At 39.0% G+C, this 22,158-nt stretch overlaps 1 pseudogene across 1 annotated transcript; it reads left to right on the forward strand.

The window, feature by feature from the left end:
* The first annotated feature begins 17,617 nt into the window (after positions 1-17,617).
* Positions 17,618-18,929, forward strand: LOC108536307 (26S protease regulatory subunit 4 pseudogene; annotated as a pseudogene). Its single transcript, XR_001887474.1, has one exon. The product of XR_001887474.1 is annotated as a 26S protease regulatory subunit 4 pseudogene (transcript).
* The last annotated feature ends 3,229 nt before the right edge of the window (positions 18,930-22,158 follow it).

Genomic DNA, 22,158 nt, shown 5'->3' on the forward strand with positions numbered 1-22,158 from the left:
GTGGCGGGCACCTGTAGTCCCAGCTACTCGGGAGGCTGAGGCAGGAGAATGGCGTAAACCCGGGAGGCAGAGCTTGCAGTGAGCTGAGATCTGGCCACTGCACTCCAGCCTGGGCTACAGAGTGAGACTCCGTCTCAAAAAAAAAAAAAATAAAATAAAATAAAAGTTATGTTTACACCATACTGTAGTCTACTACATGTGCAATAGTATATGTCTAAAAAATATGAATACTTTCATTTAAAATATTTTATTGTTCAAAAATGCTAACTATCATCTGAGCCTTCAGTGAATCATGATCTTTTTGCTGGTGGAAAGGTTTTGCTTCGATATTGATGGCTGACTATTTAGGGTGTTGGTTGCTGAAGACTGGAGTAGCTGTGGCAAGTTTTAAAAACACAACAATAAAAAATTAGCCATATCCATTGACTCTTCCTTTCACAAAAGATTTCTCTGTACCATGCAATGCTGTTTGAAAGCATTTTACCTGCAGTAAAACGTCTTTTAAAAGTCAAGTCAATCCTCTCAAACACTGCTACTTCTTTATTAACTAATGATGTAATGTTATAAATCCTTTATTGTCATTTCAACAATATTCATAGCAGCTTCTATTTTATCTCATGATAAAACTTCTCATTCTTCCAAGTTTTATCATGAGATTACAGCAATTCAGTCCCCTCTTTAGCTTCCACTTCTAGTTCTACTTCTCTTGCTATTACCACTACATCTGCAGTTACGTTCTCCTCTGAAGTCTTGAACTCCTCAAAGTCATCCATGAGGATTGGGATCAACCTCTTGCAAACACCTGCTAATGTTGATATTTTCACCTCCTTCCATGAATCGTAACTGTTGTTAATGACATCTAGAATAGTGAATCCTTTCCAGAAAGTTTTCAATTTACTTGGTCCAGATCCATAGAGGAGTCACTGTCTATGTGTGGCAGCTGTAGGCTTATGAAACGTATTTCTAAAATAATAAAACTTGAAAGTCAAAACTGACTTGATGTATGGGCTCAGGGCATAGGGAAGCCTGAGGAGAGGGAGAGAGATGGGGAAATGGCTGGTTGGTGGAGTAGTCAGAACACACACAAAATTCATCAATTAAGTTCATTGTTTTATATGGGCGAGGTTTGTGGTGCCCCAAAACAATTGTAATAGTAACATCAAAGATCACTCATCACAGATCACCATAACGGTTATAATAATAATGAAAACATTTGAAATGTTGTGATAATGAACAAAATGTGATATAGAGACATGAAGTGAGCATGTGCTGTTGAAAATATGGCACTGGTAGACAACACAGAAACACAATATCCACGAGATGCAATAAGGTGAAGTGCGATGAAACGACATGTGCTTGTATGCTGAGATCGTAATAAGCACAGGAAAATAGGACCTACGGCTGCCACTGGGATGTCAGCAAACAGCTCCAGAAAGAGGTAATAGCTATGCTAAATTCCAAGGAGCTGAGGAGTTAGTCAGCAATGAAGTGAGAGAAGGACTCACCTGGAAGTGGTTCTTTTGTGAGCCTGAAAGATTGCATTATTTTGGAATGTCACCTGGGTCCTGGGAAGAGACCAACCTGAAGTGATATTTAGAAACTAGATTATGATTATGTGTTGTCATATGGCCAGTGGGCAGCCTTTGTGAGGTTTCAAGCATGGTAGTGCAGAAATCAAAATTTAAATTTAGAAGAATCATTTTGCCTATTGTAAAGCTGTTTATGTGCAGACACGGTAGCAGTTGAGAATCAGGTGAGGAGACTCCTGTGGCAATCTAATGAAAGGCAATGGTGTCTTGAACACTAGGATACTGGGATAGGGATGGAGACCAAGTATATATTTGAAAGGTACTGAGAAGGTAGAATCAACAGGACTAGATTCAGTGGATTGATTGGATATAATTGTGGGAACCATATTGAAGAGAAAGCTAGGAATGATGCCCAATGCTTGGCCTCATGTAACTGCATGGTTAGTTAATGGAGGATGGGCTCAGGTTTAAGTAAGGTTAGAGGAGATGATGAGTTCTACAGGGACTGTTGAGTTGGAGGCAGGAGAGACTCATCTAGAAATCAAGAAGAAGGTCACATTTAGGCATCTGGAATTCAGGAAGCAGGTTCAGCCTGTAAATATAGATTTAACATATTGATGGAACTTGAAACCATCAGGAGAGGGTGAAACAGTAAACACATGTCGAATTAAATTCTCAGCGATAGGTTGTTTTAGTCAAGACTTTGTCGTGTTTCACAGGTGATTTTTTGTTTGCACAGCAAAGAAAGAAGTCCCTAACTAGTGGCAGGTATAACTGAGAACTATTCTTTTTTGACCGTAAAGATGAGCATGTCTACTGGGGATAGAAATGTGGCATTTGGATTAGAGTTACAAAAGTTCCAATCCATGAATTTTTATCTGATTGTACATATTTAGGCTTTTAGGAAATGTTTCCTTATCAATCTTCCCACTGCACTTGAGACATACCTCTATGAGAGGAGTCAAGAACCTTGGCTGATATGATATATTTACGTTATGCCCCTGTGCTGTTAAGCCCCTTGAGGCCAGGTGCCAGCATGGCTTATTTAAGTTTTGGCATGCATTGAAAGATTGGTCTGCTAAACTGACTGCTTCCGCTCCACAGTTCCCATGTTGAGTTTCCTTGCAAATTACTCTTGACTCCCACATTGACTTTTGTGTATTCACGAGAGCAAATTTAAATGGAGAGGTATTTGTATTCAAATGAAAGAAGAATTCTACTTATTTTTTACGTAAGGAAAAAATAATAATAGATTTTGTATAATGTGTTGAATGCTGAATTTATACATCTGTCTTTGTTGCTTATGATAATTTAAACCACTGGACAGATGTTCCTGTTGGTTTTTGTACAAACGCTGAGGAGATCCCTTTTAATTTGGTCCATGGACTCTGTGATTTTCCTTAGCTTGCCAGACCAAGTATTCATTCTCCATAATCACCCAGAAAAGTAACCAAAGGTCTCTTTGTTTCTGTCAAATGCTAAGATATACCAATCATATCAGAACGGTGTCCGTTTGTGTTCACATCTTAATTTTCAGCCAACTGTTTTTGTGTTTACAGTCTGCATTAATTAATTTAGGGCATCATGAAAATGGTTTGTGTTTGATGGGTGAGTTTCATAATGAGCAGAATTTCTGCATGGATTTCTTACTCATTTAACAGCTGAGAACATGCCATTATTTTATAAGCACTACTGATAAATCATTTGGCAAATACTTCTCAGCCGTTTAAAATATTTTTTATTTCCTATGATTTCAATTGTCTCTGCATTTTTCCTTGTAAATAGTTGAAGAGTAAGCACATTTTCAAAGAGCTGTAGGGAGGCTGAGATGCCAGTTGCATTTTAACGATATAGGGCATTATCGTTCTTACTGTAGCCAATTCTCTTTTAAATCATTGCAGTTTCTGCTCTAGCCTCCAGCTATAGAATTCTTTTCAAGCTGGCAGTGAACTTGGCAGGTTGCCAGAAGAAATATAAAGGTGTTTTGGTCCACCAAAGTATTTTGAGTGGTTCTTAGTGATACAGTTTTCTTCAGTACATCTGCAAAACATTTTTCTGAAGTGAATTTTCATGTGAAAAGCCTCCTTAATCATCACCAGTATTGTTTGTTTCAATGCAGTTATTTAAGTGCCCCCCTGGGTGCCTACAAAATAAACAAGGGAATCTTCTAAAGAGTTTTAAAAGTGGCAGGTGCTGAGGCTGTGCCCTATTCACTTAGTTTGCAATGACATTTTTGTGCTAATCTATAGACAAACAAGAGACAGGTGACACACCAAATCAAGAACAATGCACAAGAGAAGAAGGTTTTAGCCAATGGGGTCAGCTCTAGATAAGATGCTTTTGAGGCAAACACATACAAGAAGTAACTGCTTTTAACCCCTTGCTGTTTGCATTCTGGCTGTAAAATCTGATATTGAAACTTGAGATGTTAATTAAACTTTTCAAATTTTAAATAAAAACAAAAGATTCAAGATTAAAATGTCTATGTGTCTGAATTTCATGTGTATGTACATGTTCACATATGTATATTCACTCACATAGACATATATTTGTATTTTAAAAAATGAATACTACCGTTAAACATTAAAACATGTGAATATAGCCATTTGTTTGCTATTTTGCCATGAATTCAATTCACGTATGTCATATTTTCACAACAAACCCATGGTATTTGCATGCCAAACACCAACACACATGACGGAATTTAAGAAATAAATGATTGAACACATTCGTATATTTTTGTCTTCTTTATTGATTGCCATGTGTATGTAAAAAATTTGTTTCTGGTGAACTTGTGTTAAAAGTTGGATTAGTCATTAATTTATAGATACTTGATGGGAAGTTGATTTTGTTAAGCTTTAATGCAGGCACATTATTAACCACCAACCTCCTATTTCTTTGTTAAAGTAATCCTACTCATAAGTTGGTAAGCAAGTTTTATGGAAGATTTTTTTAAAGTTTATGTTTTGGTAAACATTGTAAATAATACTAAATGGAAAACAAACAAAAAAAAAAAAAAAGAAAAGGGGGGCGGAGCCCAAGATGCCCGAGATAGGACAGCTCCAGTCTCTCAACTCCCAGTCGAGCGACACAGAAGACCAGTGATTTCCTGCATCTTCACGAGGTACTAGGTCATCCTCACAGGAGTGCCAGACAATCATGCTGGTCAGGTTTTGCTGGGTCAGCCTGACCAGTGAGAGCTGAAGCGAGGAGCCAGGCAGGCGTGCTAAGGCAACAGGAGAAACTCGCCTTCACCTGGGAAGCACAAGGGGAAGGTATCCTTTCCTACAGGGAACTGAGACACACAACACCTGGAAAATCGGTACTCCCACCCCAATACCTAGCCGCTCTTACAGCAAACGGGCACACCAGACAGAATATATCCTCCACCTGCGGGAGATTCCCATGCCACTGACTTTCCCCATTGTTAACACAACAGTCTGCGGCCCATCTAACCAGGAGGCAAGCAGCGAGGCTGGGAGGAGGCCACCCGCCATTGCTGAGCTAAAGTAGATTAAAGGCCGCTGAAGCCTTGAACTGGGTGGAGCTCACAGCACCTCAAGGAAACCTGCCTGTCTCTATAGACCTCCACTCTGGGCAGGGCTCAGCCAAAAAAACAACAGGGGAAGCCACAAGGCTGAGAGACGCGAACGACTCGTCTGACAGCTTTGAAGAGAGCATGATCTCCGCAACACGTGGAGGTTGAGATCAGAGAACGAAGACTGCTGCTCAATGGTCACTCACTGACCCTTGAGTAGCTCCACTGGGAGAACATCCCCCACTAGGGCAGTCTGACACCCCACACCTCACAGGGGGAGTTACATCCCTGAGAGAAAGCTTCCAAAGTAAGAATCAGCACAGGTACAACTCACTGTTCAGCAAAAAAAAAAAAAAATATTCCTATCTTCCTGCAACCTCTCTGCTGATACTCCCTAGGCAAAAGGGTCTGAGTCGACCCTCAAGCAATTCCCCAACAGACCTATAGCTGAGGTCCTGACTGTCAGAAGGAAAAACTATCAAAACAGATGGACACCTATACAACCCCATCCAGTACATCACCATCAATCAAAGACCAGAGCAGGTAAAACCACCAAGATGGGAAAAAGCAAGTGCAAAAAGGCTTGGAACATTCAAAAAATAAGAGCGCATCCTCCCCCTGCAAAGTAGCAGCCCATCCCAGCAAACGATCGAAGCTGGGTCAAGAATACTTTTGACGAGATGAGAGAAGAAGGCTTCAGTCCATCAACTCTCAGACTAAAGAGGAATTATTACCAGCCCAAAAAGAAACAAACTAAAAACTTGAAAAAGAGGAAGAATTGACAGCTAGACTAATAATGCAAGAAGGTCATAAACGAAATGAACAAGATGAAAACCAATACACAGAAATACGTGACCAAACACGAGCTTCAGAACCGACTCAACAACTGAAAAGAGTATCAGCGATTAGATCAAATGCAATGAATGAAGCGAGAAAGAAAACCAAAAGAAAAAAGAAGAAAAAAAATGGAACAAACCTACAAGAAGTATGGATGATGTAAAAGACCAAATCTACCGTTCTGATGGGGTTGCCTGGAAAGTAGGGGAAAATGGAAGCCAAGTTGAAAACACTCTCAGGATATCATCCAGGAGAACTCCCCAAACCTAGGTAGGCAGGCCCACATTCAATTCAGGAAAGTACAGAACCGCCACAAAATAACTTCTCCCGGAAAGCAACTCCAAGACACATAATTCGCCAATTCACCAAAGTTGAAATGAAGATAAAAATCTTATAAGGGCACCAGAGAGAAAGATCGATCTAGCCCACAAAGGGAACCCCATCAACTAACACAAGATCCTTCGCAAAACTCACAACCAGAAAAGTGGGGCCAAATAATTCAATTTCTTACAAGAAAAGAATTGTTAAACCCAGAATTTCATATCCAGCCCCAAACTAATTTCCCAGTGAAGAAAATAAAAATCCTTTACAATAACAAATGCCTAGAGACTGTGTCACCACCGCCCAGGCCTGCCCTCCAGAGACCCTGAAGGAAGCACTAACAATGGAAAAGTAAGCAACCAGGTACCTAGCCATTGACAAAAACATGCCAAAATGTTAAGAACCAGATCGAGGCCTAGAAGAAACTTTATCATACTAAACGAGCAACATAACCAGTTAATATCATAATGGCAGGATCAAGCTTCACACATAACAATATTAACCTTAAATGTAAGATGGACTAAATGCCTCGCAATGAAAAACACAGACTGCAACTGGATAAAGAGTCAAGACCCATCAGTCTGCTGTATTCAAGACCCATCTCACATGCAAGACATACATAGGCTCCAAAATAAAGGATGGAGGAAATCTACCCAAGCAAATGAGGAACAAAAAAGCAGGGTTGCAATCCTAGTCCTCTGGTAAAACAGACTTTAAACCATTCAAAGAATCCAAAAGAGACAAAGAAGGGCATTACATCTAATGGTAAGGAATCAATTCAACAGGGCAAGAGCTAACTCTCCTAAATAACTATGCACCAATACAGGACACCTCAGATCATAAGCAAGTCCTTAGGACTTACAAAGAGACCTTAGACTCCATACAATAATAATGGGACTTCAACACATCCAACTGTCAACATTAACAGACGAACAAGAAATTAACAAGGAATCATGAATTGAACCTCATCGCTGCACCCAAGCGAAACCCTAATAGAATCAATAGAACTCTCCCCCACTCTCCAAAAACAACAAGAAATACATTCTCTCCAGTCACCACAATCCGCACTCTATCCCAAAACGTTGACCACATAATTGGAAGTAAAGCACTCCTCACAAACTGCAAAAGAAACAACAAATTATAAAAACTGTCTCTCAGCCACCAACAGTCAATCAAACTAAGAACTCAGGACTAAGAAACTCAATCAAAACCGCTAATACATGGAACTGACAACCTCTCCTGAATGGACTACTGCCGTGTAGCATAACGAAATGAAAGCAGAAATAACAGATTTCTTTGAAATCAATGAAAACAAAGATAACACATCACCAGAATTCTAGGACACAATTAAACAGTGTGTAGGGGAAATTTATAAGCCTAATGCCCACAAGAAAAGCAGTGAAAGATCTAAAATGACACATAACATCGTCACAATTAAAAGAACTAAGAGGCAAGAGCAAACACATCAAATGCACAGAAAGGCAGAAAGACTAAGATCATAGCAGAACTGAAGGAGATAGAGACACAAAAAACCTCCAAAAATCAATGAATCCAGAGTTGGATTTTTTGGAAAGAATCAACAAAATTGCAACCGCTAGCAAGACTAATAAAGAAAGAAGGAGAGAGAACAAATAGATGCAATAAAAAAGATAAAGGGGATATCACCACCGACCCCACAGAAATACAAACTACCATCGAGAGAATACTATAAACACCTCTACGCAAATCATCTAGAAAACTAGAAGAAATGATAATTTCACCTGTACACTACAACTCTCCCAAGATAAACCAGGAAAAGTGGAATCCCTGATAGACCAATAGCAGCTATAAAATTGAGGCAACAATTAATAGCCTACCCACCAAAAAAAGTCCAGACCAATGGATTCACAGCTGACATTCTACCATCCAAGGGTACAAGGAGAGCCTGGACCATTCCTTCTGAAACTATTTCCAATCAATAGAAAAAGAGGGAATCCTTCCCTAACTCATTTTATAGGCCCCAACATCATCCTGATACCCAAAGCCTGGCAGAACACAACAAAAAAAAAGAATTTGACCAATATCCCTGATCGAACATCGATGCAAAAATCTCAATAAAAAACCCTGGCAACCGGATTCAGCAGTCACATCAAAAAGCTTATCCACCATGATCATGGCGCTTCATCCTGGGTTGCAAGGCTGGTTCAACATAGCAATCAATAAACGTAACCAGCAAGATAAACAGCAACCAACCAGGAACAAAACCGACATGATTATCTCAATAGATGCAGAAAAGGCTTTGGACAAAATTCAACGCAGCCCCTTCATCTTAAAAACGCTCCAATAAATTCGGTATTCGATGAACCGTACCTCAAAATACTAAGAGCTAATTTATACCAAACCCACCAGCTAATATGCATAATGAATGGGAAAAAAATGGAAAAATCCCTTTGAAAACTGTACAAGACAGGGATTGCCTCTCTCCCACCCTATTCAACAAGTGTTGGAAGTTCTGCTAGGCAATCAGGCAAGAGAAAGAAATCAAGGGTACCAGTTAGGAAAAGATAAATCAAACATGTCCTGTTTGCAAGATGACATGATTGTATATTTAAAAACCCCATCATCTCAGCCCAAAATCTCCTTAAGCGATAACGCAACTTCCAGCCAAAGTATCAGATACAAAATTAATTGCAAAAATCACAACATTCTATACACCAGTAACAGACAAGCATAGAGCCAAAGCAGGAATGAACTTCCATTCACAATTGGCTTCAAAGAGAATAAAATACCTAGGAATCCATACTTACAAGGATGTAAAGACTCTTCAAGATGAACTACAAACCAATGCTCAGTGAAATCAAAGAGACACAACAAATGGAAGAACATACCATGCCCTCATGGAATGCAGAATTCAATATCGTGAAAATGGCCATACTGCTCCCAAGGTTAATTTATCATATCAATGCCATCCCCATCAACGCTACCAATGAGTTTCTCACAGAATGAAAAAACATGCTTAAAGTGCTATGTAACCAAAAAAACCCGCATTGCCAAGACAATCCTAAGTCAAAATGGACAAAGCTGGAGCTCCATGCTACCTGACTTCAAACTATACTACAAGGCTACAGTAACCAAAACAGGCAATGGTACTGGTACCAAAACAGCAGGCTCTATTAGACCGATGACAAGAAAGGTCCTCAGAATAATACCACACATCTACAGGGCCATCTGATCTTTGACAAACCTGAGAGACACAGAAATGGGGAAATGTTCCCTATTTAATAAAATGGTGCTGGAAAATTGGCTAGCCATAAGTAAGAAAAGCTGAAACTGGATCCTTTCTTACTCCTTATTACGAAGATAATTCAAGATGGATTAGAGACTTAAATGTTAACCTATACTATAAAAACCCTAATAAAAACCTAGTAGTACCATTCAGATATAGGCATGTGCAAGGACTCATGTCTAAAACACCAAAATCAATGCAACAAAGCCAAAATGACAAATGGGACTAATTAAACTAAAGAGCTTTCTCCTACGCAACAAGACACACTACCAATGATGAACAGGCAACCTACAAATGGGAAAAATTTTGCAATCTAGTCATACTGACAAAGGCTAATATCCAGAACTACAAAGAACTCAAACAAATTTACAGAAAAAACAAAACAACCATCAAAAAAGTTCGGCAAAGAACCTGAACAGCCATTTCTCAAAAGAAGACATTCAAACACAAGCGAACAAAACATGAAAAAATGCCTCCATCCATCACTCGCGCTCAGAGAAATGCAAATCAAAAGCCACAAAATACCATCTCACACCAGCCTAGAGATGGCAATCATTAAAAAATCAGGAACAACAGGTGGAGAGGATGTGGCAGAAATAGAACAGCCTTTTACACTGTTGTGGCGATTGTAAACTGAGTCAACCATTATGGAAAACAGTATGGGCAATTCCTCCAAGGATCTAGAACACTAGATGACCATATGACCCAGCCATCCACTAGCTGGGATATACCTCAAAGAATATAAATTAGTCTACTACAAAGCACACATGCACAACGTATGTTTATGTTAGCGGCAGCTATTCACAATAGAAAAAGACTTGAATTCAACCCAAATGTCCATCTGTGACAGATTGGAATTTCAAAAAATGTGACACATATATGTGCACCATGGAATATTTATGCCAGCCATAAAAAAGATGAAGTTCCATCCTTTGTAGGACATGGATCAGCTGGAAACCATCCAATTCTAGCAAACCTATCACAAAGAGAGAAACCAAACACCGCACGTTTCTCACTTCATAGTGGAACCTGAAACAATGAGATCACTTGGCTCGGAAGGGGAACATCACACACCAGGGCCTATCATGGGGAGGGAGGGACGAGGGATTGCGACTGGGGAGTTATACAGTGATCAAATGATGAATTGACTGGGGCTGACGCAGGATGGGTGCACACACCAACATGCAACAAATATACATATGAAGTATACAACCTGAACGTTAGCACATGTACCCTAAGAACCTAAAGTACAATAAAAAAAAAAAGAAAGAAAAAAGAAAAAAAAAAAAACACTGTAAAAGCATCAAAATATTCCACTAGGCTAAAAGGTAGCATTTTGGGGACATTTATATACTGCTTAGGAAAAGCTGAAGATTTTGCATATAATCCCTTAAAAAGAGAATCAGACGATGGCATTTTATCCAGCCCTTTCTACTTTAAGAAGCCTTGGCAAGGTTCATTTTGATTATCGTGGTCAAGAACAAGAAGTACTCACTGTGCTGATGGTTAGATCTTTAGTATCACTACATTTCAAACTTTGTATCTATTGTTTGGGCTCAGCTGTTTGTGTGACAATCAGCCTTGCTTAACAAAAATGTATTATTTACCAAGTGAAAATAGAAGGCAACATATACCTTCTTATAGCAAACATGGCAATCCTAGTATTTAGGAACCAAAGGAAATTTAGATATCAATGTTGTGATATTGGGAACATACAAACATCATTAAAATTGAATTGATAATCCATGAACCAAACAAAGCACTTCAACAGATGTGGGTTGAGATTTGTTTGTAATGTGGTAGAGTCCTCCTCTCAACTTAGAGATGACTGCTGTTGATGCAGCAGCTGTGGAAGAGAGGGCCTGTTGCCATCACTGGAGGGGTTATTATGTTCTGAGAAATATCAGGAAACTCTCAACCAACTAGGTAATAAGGCAGTTGAGGGTGAGGTACTGTCCATTGGCCAGTCTGCATCAAGGCTGCAATGAAAATCTTTAGCTTTTATATTTGTAGCCTGCTATTTTTCCTACTGAACACATTGTGATCATTTTTCCTATCAAACAATGACTCGGGATTTATCAAAACCACAAGCCTTCAGCTTGCCAAGTTGGCATCTTGGCCTTCAGAGTCAACCCCCAACCTTCATACACTATTCCAATGCCTGCCAGAAATGGGAGTAAACAGAATAGAAATTTAAAGAAATGACAACCTTTAAGGAAATAAATATGTTTAGGGAACACATTGTCTGAGAGTAGGCTGTTCAGTTTGAATATATTGCGGGCCTTTTTTCCTCATAAAAATGGGAACAATTACAATGAAATACAGATTATGTACAGAATGCATAACTACCAAAAGGAGGTGATGCTTTTCACAAGAGAAGCATGGATCCCTTTGGTATTTTGACGAAACTCTGTGTGCGCATGTACATTCACACACACATACTGGCCATATACACATATAAATAAACACACATATATGATAGAACTTTGGAGGAAACAGAGACTCCATTGAAGTGAATCCACGGACTTTCCTGAGAACGGTGGACACAGCTGGTTGAGGACTCTGTGTAAAAGCATGCAAAATACTGCCAATCCAGAGTTTCTTTTGGAGGGGAGTGCTAAATACTGCTTTTGCAATATGACTACCTAATTATTTTGATGACCAGCACACAGTGGAGGAAACCAAACACTCTTGAATTGTCTGTCAATGTAACCAAGATAACTTGCATTTCCACAGGGCTTTATATTTTTGAAACCACATTCCCATCAATAGCCGTGTACAGCAAAGTGCAAATACTGTAGTGTTATCTCCACTTTACAGGAGAATACAAAAATGTGGGAGTTAAGTGCCTGTCTGCAGACCAGAGATCCCTAACCTTGTACTCCTACTGTTCTACTGCTCTAGCAAGGGCTTTATTGGAACCCGTATCAAATCCTTGTCAATCTTGACTTTTCATTCTTGGTTTTCGAGCACTTAAAGTAGGCCTAAGGTTTTGGTATAACCCATTTGTGTTCTTTCCTATGATCTCTGAGTAGATGATATCAATTTTAGATCTTTTAGGCAGGCCAGTATTTGGAGAATTTATATTGCTAAAGAAAATACATCATTTTCACCCCGAATAAGACATGCGTCATTATCTAAACTTTATAGCATCCTTTACAAGTTGTCTTCAGAATCCCTCCAAAAATGAGCATGTAGTCCCTACCTACACTGGTTAATCATTTTATTTCAGAATGCCCAATAAAAAAAAAATGAAATCAACAATGGTGGCAATTTTCCAGCCAACTCACATGAAATTAAAAAAATAAAAAATAATAAGAAAAGCCCCACAACTTCTCCTTGAAATAGCCAAATAATGGAGACAATAATACAGTCATTTACTTGACATTGTTGCTAAGAACTGGTGTTTCTTTGTCTCTTTTATCAACATATGACAGAAGGGTGCTGTCAGAATGCTCATAAAATATAACCACACCTGATATTTGTACCATCTTTTTTAACTTTGCAATGTGATTTTGCAGCTATTTTCTCTTGCCCTTCACATAATGCCTTTAAATGGTTACAACCATTTTATATGACAATCTTAGGCCCTGAAAGGTCAGTTATAGTTCAGTCTGTTGCTTTCACTGAGTCTAAGCCACCTATCTAGAAGCCAGCTATCTAGAAGGTGACTGTATACATTTATGGTGTTGTGTCATCTACAGATATTTTCCCATTTGTAATTCTATTTCATCCTCATCTATGGAATCATTAAACAGGAAGCTGAAATCCAGTGTTACAGATTGAACAACTGAGGTTGAGAGACACAGGAAGAGAACTAAACGGGAAAAGAGCGCTTCCTAATCCCAACCTTTCCCGTTGTGTTGGAATCACTGGTCCATTTTACTGACATGATTGTTATGCTGGGGAAGGGCCAATGAAGTTGGTTCTTGTTTTATACCTGTTTCTTCTGACCCTTCTGTGTCCTTGCAGGCAGCACCTCAATTGACTTTCAAGATTCAGGTAACCAATTTTCTTGCTGTTTGCTTAAGAGCACTCATTTTGAAGTACACGAAACTGGCTTAGACCTTTAGACAGATCCCCAGGGGATGACTTATGTGTGCAGTGGTGAAAGTCGATTTAACAAAACCATTAATTTGAGTTTCTGGGAATAAACAGTAGCTGTCACCCACCATCAGAAAATACACAGTGCTTTGTAATCCAAATTGCAAAGTGCCTGAGAAGATGACTGAATCAAGGAAAATAACTTTGGTGGTTGTTCAAGTATGTGTATTGTTTTAACTTTCTGGCCAGGATGGTTCATTTCAGTGTGGTTTTCAGAAAACTAGATATTGGGTTGTGCCTGCCACATTTCATCAGTCATGCTGCATTACGTGCATTAGGAGACCCTATGAATTCTTTTGGTCTCAGATTTACTGCAAGATGAGGCAGAAATCCATTTATGAATCCAAGGAAAGAGACTGTTAAAGATAGTCCCCCTTCACCAGGGGAGACAGCATTTGTTTCTCTCTCACCATTCTTTTGCAACAACCCTCCTGCCAAACCTGGTCTCTCCCCCACAGTAAAATGCCTAACAACTCAAGTAAACCTAAATTCAAATAGTGAAAAAATATTTCTCAAAGACGCATGGCTGATTTCAAAATTGTCTTTGTTTTTTTCTTAAACAATTCACTGTAGGCAGCATTACTATGGTAAGCATAAAAAATAGCTTCAACACCAATGATCGGATGAGCCCGCAAGGGAACACCTACTGATATTCTCAGATGCCTGGAGTGTATGCTCCTGTATGAGCCATGTTCATTGACTTTCTGTTTTGAAATTATTTAAAAAGATTTAATATAGAATGTTTCAAATGTACAGAAAAATAGAGAGCACCATATCTGACACCATCAACCAGACAAATCTAACAATGTGAACATTTTGCCATATTTTTCTTCAGATTGCTTGTTTTTTATGGAAACAACACAATAGTGTGTATATATGTATACATATGTGTATATACACACATGCATGCATACACATGTATACATATATGTATATATACACACATATATGCACATATACATACATATGCATGTACATATACACATATAGCTATATGATTTTATAAAATATATGTAAATGTAATTGTCCAGAGATCACACTCAACAAAGTGATTATTATCAGACATACTGTATTGGGATGTGAAGCTTTCTGTTTATAATTGGAACCCTAAACTTCTAATATAATATGTCTGCTAATAATACTTTAAGAAAGAATATCTCTTGTCAAATTCTCTAAATCTTTATATGTCTAAAAACGTTTATTCTGGCCCCTCTTTGAATAAAATTTAGAGGTCGGGCGCTGTGGCTCACGCCTGCTCTACCCGTAATGCCCCAGCACTTTGGGAGGCCGAGGCAGGCGGATCACGAGTCAAGGAATAAGACATCCGGCGACACGGTGAAATCCCATCCTACTAAAAAGACAAAAAATTAGCCAGGCGTGGTGGGGGCACTGTAGTCCCAGCGCTTGAAGGCGAGGCAGGAAATGGCTTGAACCCGAGGCGAGCCTGCAGTAGTTAGAGGCGCCACTGCACCCAGCTTGGGAGAACAGAGCGAGACTCCCTCTCAAAAAAAAAAAAAAAAAAAAAAAAAAAAAAAAAAAAATAGAGACCAACATCTAGGTTGACAGGAATTGTTTGTATTGCCTGTTGACTTTTTCCTTTTCAACGTGAATCTATTGTTCCGCTCTTATGATGTCCCTTGCTTTCTGACCATGGTCTGCCATCTTATGTGAGTTACATTTAGATCCAAATACTCAGTGGGAGTCACAGTGTTAGCCCCTGCTGCAGGTTTTCAATTTCACCTTATTAGATGTTTTACATTTGTCTGCCATTTCTGCCAAGGAGATATAAACCTTGTTTTTCAATCTGATCATATAGTTTAATTTTTTTTTTCTTTTATGCTCTACTGTTGGGTGAAATTAATCTCATAAAGGAAACAAATAAAATTAAAATTTTAAACTACTAATCTCATAAATGTGCATAAAATTTTAAAAGAGCAGTATGTGTTTAAAAGAAAAGAGGTAATTGAAGGACAAAAGAGTTCACAGAAAATGTTTATCTAAATTAAAATGAAATATAAACACTAAATAGCCAAACAGTGAAATAATAAACTGGTAACAAAAGATATTTTCTTAAAATACAGAGCAAAGAGGATAAAAATTAAAATTATGGACGAAAGAGAAGATACACAGGATAAATCCATGAGATGGGATATCAAATGAGCGTTACAGAAAGAACAAACATAGATAAGAGAAAAGTAAAAAAAAAAAAAAAAAAAAAGAAAAAGAAGTGATAATAGAACAAACAGATACATCCCTCAAATGGAGAAATTCTTTCTTGAGTCTTTAGATTAAAAGAGCAGACTAAATTCCAGGCAGGGGCTTGGAAAAGAAACACACAGAGACCTATACTAGTGCTGTTTTTGAATTATTAAGATATGTAGAGAGAAACCTACACAATTCCAGAATAAAGGGTGTAGTATTTATTAAAGAAGGGGAATCAGTCAGGCATTGTATTATATATATAATATAAAAATGTACACATAATATACATTTATAATATAAAATGTGTAACATAATCATGTATAATAAAAATACTAGTAATAATAGAGCAGTAATTCCAAATTCTGGAGGAAAATGATTCTGACTTCAGCATTTTTGGATCCTCTCAAACTATTCCCCATGTGTAAGAACAAAAGAAAAGGACGATAATATAATAACAATTATAAAAATGAAGTTCAAGGAACAATGTCTAATTAAAGGATAATTTTGTTCAATGTTGCAGGCAGAAGTGTGTAGAGATGCTATTTAATTCTTGAAGGAGAAATACAAACTTGTTTATATTTGGTAATTTTAGAGTAGGTATCATTGGTTGTATGAGACAGACACATACTGAATCTAGCTCAAGGAAGAAAGGATTATTTTAAGGATTTGATGGGCAAACTCAGAGTCACAGCCAATGCCATAGGAACTAGAAATCAGAAGAAATGAAAACCCCACTCTCAGTTTCAGGAGCTATTTGGTCCTGTTTCTCTCTCTTAGCGTCTGTGTTCTGCCATAGTCCTGTTTTCTTGGCAGCCTCTCTTTGAGCTGGCTATATTTCTTTTTTTTTTTCTTGCTTATTTATTTATTTATTTTTATTATTATACTTTAAGTTGTAGGGTACATGTGTACAACGTGCAGGTTTGTTACATATGTATATATGTGCCATGTTTGTGTGCTGCACCCATTAACTCATCATCCTTTTTTATGGCTGCATAGTATTCCATGGAGTATATGTGCCACATTTTCTTAATCCAGTCTGTCATTGATGGGCATTTGGGTTGGTTCCAAGTGTTTGCTATTGTGAATAGTGCTGCAATAAACATACGTGTGCATGTGCCTTTATAGCAGCATTATTTATAATCCTTTGGGTATATACCCAGTAATGGGATGGTTGGGTCAAATGGTATTTCTAGTTCTAGATCCTTGAGGAATCGCAACACTGTCTTCCACAATGATTGAACTATTTTACAGTCTCACCAACAGTGTAAAAGTGTTCCTATTTCTCCACATCCTCTCCATGAGCTGGCTGTATTTCTATGTACACAGCCCAACAGTGCCATGAGTCATGAGTCTACCAACTGGACACATGTGACTGAATGACCACAGTCTCTTTGACTCTTAATTCAAGTTTTCAGGAAAGAGAGCCAATGAATGCCTGGCCATGGGTTACAGATCTGATCATGGCTCAGTTAGCTAGGATGGGGTGGGGTGGGATCATGAGGTACAACATGGCTAAGTGTGCCTGTCTCTGCACAGAGCATAAAGATGAGATGCTCTCATGAAAGCAGTGAGCTGATGGCAAAGAAACTTGCCTAGCAAGGTGGAAACATGTATGACTGTCCACTTGTAGCATAAAAATAGGACAGTTTGGTAATTCTCAAAGAAGATAGCATCTTAGGGGAATACCTTACTTAGGAGAAAGTTCCTACTGATGTCAAATTAAAATACCTCTTGTAGGTATTTAACCAGATAAGCTTTCTTGAGCAATGCAGAGAAATACTATTTTACTCTGGCAGTAGCAGCTCAAGTGGCCAAGGCAAGATGGGTCAAAGTCAGAGTCGTGGTCATGGTCCTGGAGGTGGCAAGAAGGATGACAAGGACAAGAAAAAGAAATATGACCCTCCTGTACCAACTAGAGTGGGGAAAAAGAAGAAAACAAAGGGACCAGATGCTGCCAGCAAAGTGCCAGTGGTGACACCTCACACTCAGTGCCGCTTAAAATTACTGAAGTTAGAATTAAAGTCTATCTTCTCATGGAAGAAGAAATCATTATAAATCAGGAACAAATGAAACCATTAGAAGAAAAGCAAGAGGAGGAAAGATCAAAGGTGGATGATCTGAGGGGGACCCTGATGTCAGTAGGAACCTTGGAAGAGATCATTGATGACAATCATGCCATTGTGTCTACATCTGTGGGCTCAGAACACAACGTCAGCATTCTTTCATTTGTAGACAAGGATCTGCTGGAACCTGGCTGCTTGGTCCTGCTCAACCACAAGGTTCATGCGGTGATAGGGGTGCTGATGGATGACACAGATTCCCTGGTCACAGTGATGAAGGTGGAAAAGACCCCCCAGGAGACCTATGCAGATATTGGGGGGTTGGACAACCAAATTCAGGAAATTAAGGAATCTGTGGAGCTTCCTCTCACCCATCTGAATATTATGAAGTGATGGGTATAAAGCCTAAGGGGGTCATTCTCTATGGTCCACCTGGCACAGGTAAAACCTTGTTAGCCAAAGCAGTAGCAAACCAAACCTCAGCCACTTTCTTGAGAGTGGTTGGCTCTGAACTTATTCAGAAGTACTTAGGTGATGGTCCCAAACTCATATGAGAATTGTTTTGAGTTGCTGAAGAACATGCACCATCCATCGTGTTTATTGATGAAATTGATGCCATTGAGACAAAAAGATATGACTCCAATTCTGGTGCTGAGAGAGAAATTCAGTGAACAATGTTGGAACTGCTGAACCAGTTGGATGGATTTGATTCTAGGGGAGATGTAAAAGTTATCACGGCCATAAACCCAATAGAAACTTTGGATCCAGCATTTATCAGACCAGGCCGCATTGACAGGAATATTGAGTTTCCCTTGCCTGACAAAAAGACCAAGAAGCGCATCTTTCAGATTCACACAAGCAGGATGACGCTGGCTGATGATGTAACGCTGGACGACTTGATCGTGGCTAAAAATGACCTCTCTGGTGCTGACATCAAGGCAATCTGCACAGAAGCTGGTCTGATGGCCTTAAGAGAATGTAGAATGAAAGTAACAAATGAAGACTTCAAAAAATCTAAAGAAAATGTTCTTTATAAGAAACAGGAAGGCACCCCTGAGGGGCTGTGTATCTAGTGAACCACAGCTGCCATCAGGAAAATGGTTGGGAGATTTCTCAGTCCCTGAAAGGGATGACGTTGTGGTAGTTGCCCAGAGGAATCCCTGTTCCCATTGATTTTTATTAGCAAAACATCCTGTGTCTTTTGGAGTACGATGTGTAAGTGCCCACTGGGTGGCCTGTGTGTTGGTCTTTCACAAAAAAAAGAGAGAAAGAAATGCTATTTTACCTTCTCTGTGGTAATTCTTTGACTATCTGATGACAGCAATTGATATCCACAGCTTTCCTATCATATCTTCTCCAGGTTAAAGTTCTACCTATTGTTAACTTTAAGATTTTTGAGGGAGAAAGAGAAAATGGCACCACTGTTGCACCTGTAGACACTTCTATCATTGCACTTGTCTCACTTGTCACAATTCGTCTGCCTCACCTATGAGTTCCACTGTGAGCTTTTCAAAGTATTTTGTCCAATTAACTTTTGAACCTCCAGCAACTTGGCCTGATGCCAGGAACATAGTAGGTACATAAAGTAGTGAAAGCATTAGTTAAAATAACTTTATTTGGAATCCTAAGGCATTTTGTTTTAAAATTCTAGACAACTCTTTCTTGTTGCTGATGATTTCATCACAAAAGAGAAGTACTAACTTAGAGAATCTCCTACTGCACAGAAACACTGTGCATTGTGTTAAATGTCTTCTTCCTCGGTGCCACTTTCTGGCAGATGCCTTCTGAGCTGATGTGCCTGGAAATCAATCACACATTCTCCAAGGCACACTGGAAGGGAAGTTAGCAAGAGTGCAGAGGGACAGGGCTAATTTTCTTGATCTTGGCTCACTGCAACCTCTGCTGCCTGGGTTCAAGCGATTCTCATGCCTCAACTTCCCGAGTAGCTGGGGCCACAGGCATGTGCCACCACACCCAGATAATTTTTGTATTTTTAGTAGAGACGGGGTTTTACCATGTTAGACAAGCTGGTCTCGAGCTCCCAGCCTCGAGGTGATCTGTTCGCCTAGGCCTCCCAAAGTGCTGGGATTACAGGTATGAGCCATCGCGCCCGCCCCAGGGCTAATTTTATTAAAGTTGCTTTATCATTTGGGGGGAATGAAAAAAGGAAATGGTGTACCACTGTTGGCTTGTCCCCCTGAGGCGCTGAATGACAGCCACTGATTTTAAATCATAATTAGCATTTCAAAAACAAAGATAAAGACACAGTTGTGCTTTCTCACAGTGACCCAGGGGTTCCAGGTAGCAATGGACAGGGTTAGTCCATGAGATGTTCACCTCTGGAATCTGATGACCCAGGTAATAGATTACAGCAATTCACCGTTTGTTTGGAAAAATAAAGTAGCTTAAGGTTTGACAGTTCGGCTAAAGGATCAGAGGGCACTGTTCAAACTGAAACTAAAATGCATTACAAGAAAATTTTCATCCACATAAATATGGGACAGCCGGGAAAAAACAATCCAATCCAAACTGAGTTGGCCATTTTCTGTTCTGTAGACACAGTTAAGGGGCCTAAGAAGAAATGAACACAAATGCCTTCAATGATGGGATTCAAAGAGTGCTCCTGCTCTCAAGCCTGCTTATTACAGATTTACGTTGTTCCTTATCTGACCCAGATTTTGAATCACTACTCTAAACTTAATTTAAGGAGTGGTTCAGTGCAATGAGTTTCCAAGTCTGCACAGAAAACAAATTTGCATTTTTCCAACTGATTAGTTTCTCTACTGATTAACTAAGCAAGGTCAACTTTTGGTCACTGATGCTGCTGATAGGCACAGCTGATATTTTCCAGTTTTGGAGTAGGGAGAACTCACTAGAAGCTCTTGTTTTCACTGCTGAAGGACAAATTATGGCATTCCAGAAGCAAAGAAAACGCTGGAATGCTCACGTCTACCTGGGTGTTTATTAGCTTCTGTCACTCAGGTCGTTCAGGGACATAGCAAAGGAGAAGCTCCCCTCTTCTCTTCTCCATTCTTAGCTTCTACTATAGAGTCTTTTCATGAGAACTGCCTGAGATGACCAATAGTTTCACTGTAAACATAGTGTGAAGTAGAAGATATGGGCTTTGGAGACACAGAAGGAACTGGATTGAAATCCCCAATTCAATTACTTTGAAAGCTATGTGACCTTGAGTTAGTCTGTGCCTTGGTTTGCTTATCTATAAAATGAGAATAATAACAGGTACCTTATGTTATTAGGATCGAAAGAGGAAACATGCAAAAATGCCTAGTTTAGTGTTTGGAACAGAGGAAGCAACTAGTAAATGTTAACTGGCCATCATTTTTGAAGTCCTAGGTCAGATGTGATGGTCGATTAAGAAAGCAAGCTTAGCATCTCTTGCATACTACTTCGATGTCTCAATTCTTCTCTCTAAATGCCCAAATCATTTCTGCCCCTGGGTCCAGTAGTTGGACAACTATGACTATGGATTCAAGCTCTACTCAAATCTTCCATCTTCCACAAAACCTTTCCACGAAGCCTTAGCAGATCACCAGACCCATAGATTGTTCCCTCTTCTGAATTCCTTTCACTGTTATTCTTTTAATGCCTCCCTAAGTATGGGAAACATACTACTGGTGGTACCATGATGACTTTGGGTGAAAGAAAAGTGATTTGAGATTTTACAGATGCATAGTAGTTCTCAGCCCCTTTAGCAGACAAGCATAGCTGAAACTTTAACATTATTTTATTTTTATTAGAGTGGTGTAAAAGTAATTGTGGGTTTTGCCATTAAAAGCAATGGCAAAAACCGCAATTACTTTCGCACCAACCTAATAGTATATTTGCTTTTATATTTTCTAATTCATGGCAAATAAGGCTGTTTCCATTTATGGTAGTTATCTAAAGTTTCCTTTGATTATGAGGCTATTTAAGGACAAAAGTAAATTATTTCACTCACATAAAAACACTGAGTAAATAATTCCAGTGGCATATGAAAGTAACAAGAGAAAAATGGCATCAGATTATCATGCATGAGACTGAAATTTAACAAATATCAGTCTGTTCCACTTACGCAGAAGTACACTCAAGTGGACTTCTGTCTTTTGAGGTTTTAAATTGATTTCTACTCTGAGTTCTGTCTTCCCCTCAAAGGATTATTAACTTCTTAGAAAAGAAGGTCTAGTACTTTCTCTTTTCTATCCTGTGTAATAATTCTATGGATTCATTTACACAATAACTACTCATTACTTAATTGAAGAAAAAAGTAAATTATTTCTTGACCCAGCTTTGTAAATTGGTAGA

The sequence above is a fragment of the Rhinopithecus bieti genome, unplaced genomic scaffold, assembly GCF_001698545.2.
Source record: "Rhinopithecus bieti isolate Rb0 unplaced genomic scaffold, ASM169854v2 scaffold_13375, whole genome shotgun sequence".
Taxonomy (NCBI): domain Eukaryota; kingdom Metazoa; phylum Chordata; class Mammalia; order Primates; family Cercopithecidae; genus Rhinopithecus; species Rhinopithecus bieti.